The following is a 1,531-nucleotide window of genomic DNA, read 5'->3' as shown; positions in this document are numbered from 1 at the left end:
AGTAGGGGGAAGGTTATGAGAGGGGGAATGATGGAAGGGAGGGCAGGCTGGGGGGGAGGGAAGTTGGAAGCACCCATTTTTGAAAAACGACAGGATCAAAGTAGAGAATAGAACAAGTGGGAAGTGGGATAGGAGGGAGGGAAATATAGTCAGTCTTTCACAATATATCCACTATGGAAATGTTTTGCATAGCTACACATGCACAACCTATACTGAATTGCTTATCTTCACAGTAAGGGTGGGTGACAAGGAAGAAAGGGAATGAATCTGGAATTCAAACTTTTAAAATCAAATGTTTTATATATATATATGTGTGTGTGTGTGTGTGTGTGTGTGTGTGTGTGTGTATGTGTGTGTGTGTGTATACTATGATTAATGTTATTTTGCATGTAACTGGGAAATAAGACATACAGGCACTAGGGCATAGAGAACCACCATGCCCTATTGGAAAATTGGAGGGGGGATGGGAGAAGATATGGGAGAGAACAGATTGGAGGAGGGGATATTGTGGGGTGGTGGATAGGGGAAAAACGGGGAGAAAATTTGTAACTCAAAATCTTGTGCAAATGAATGATGTAGACTAGAAGTTAATAAAGCATTTGATTTTAAAAAAGAAAAGAAGAAAAAAGGTAAATGGTCATAGTAACCAATATTTGAAACCAAAGATCCAAGCTTTTGGGGTATGAGCTAGTATGTGAAAAAAAAAAATACTGGGAAAATTGGAAGATCTCACACAAGATACCAAGATAAGGTTAAAATGGATAAACTAGTTACAAAAACTATTGATGTAATAAAAAAAAAATTAGAGGAGCATAGGAAAATGTACCTGTGTCAACTTTCCCTGGATAACAGCACCTTGGAAGAACCAAAAATTTACAAACCCCCACAACTAGTTCTGAAAATAGCACAAAAAATCTGATACTTGAGACCGTGCCTCTCCACCCCCAGGTGAGTAGCATTAAATTTTAACATAAAGTTCAAAGTCAAGATAGAGTCTGGAAAACTTAGCAAATAAAAACAACAAAGAACTTGACCATAACATTCTACTACAGTAACAGAGAAGGATAAGATTTAAAACTGATAAGACAATGGCATGAAAGTAACTACAAGCAAAACTTTAAAGAAAAATGATAATTGGACACAAGCCCAACAAAAGCACCTGGAAGAATTAAAGAAAAAGATAGGGAAAAGAAATGAGATTAATGCAAGAAAATTATAAAAATGGAATTAACAGCTTGGCAAAAGAGGCACAAAAATACTGAAGAAGAAAATACCTTAAAATCTCAATTAGCCTAATGGTGGAAGAAATTGCTAAAATTCATCAAAGAAAGGAACTCCTTAAAAAAGGTAGAATAAGCTAAATGGAAAGGATGGTACAAAAGCTCACTGGAAGAAATAATTTCTCAAAAATGAGAATTAGGCAACTGGAAGTTAATGACTGTATGAGATATCAAGAAAAAATCAAAGTCAAAAGAATGAAAAAGCAATAGGAGAAAATGTGAAATATCTCATCAGAAAAATAGCTGACCTG

The sequence above is a fragment of the Petaurus breviceps genome, unplaced genomic scaffold, assembly GCF_028583685.1.
Source record: "Petaurus breviceps papuanus isolate PSGF00001 unplaced genomic scaffold, PetGlider_PUasm1.0 140, whole genome shotgun sequence".
NCBI classification, from domain to species: Eukaryota; Metazoa; Chordata; class Mammalia; order Diprotodontia; family Petauridae; genus Petaurus; species Petaurus breviceps.
The sequence above is the reverse complement of the archived record's forward strand: the minus strand, read 5'-3'. Positions refer to the sequence as shown.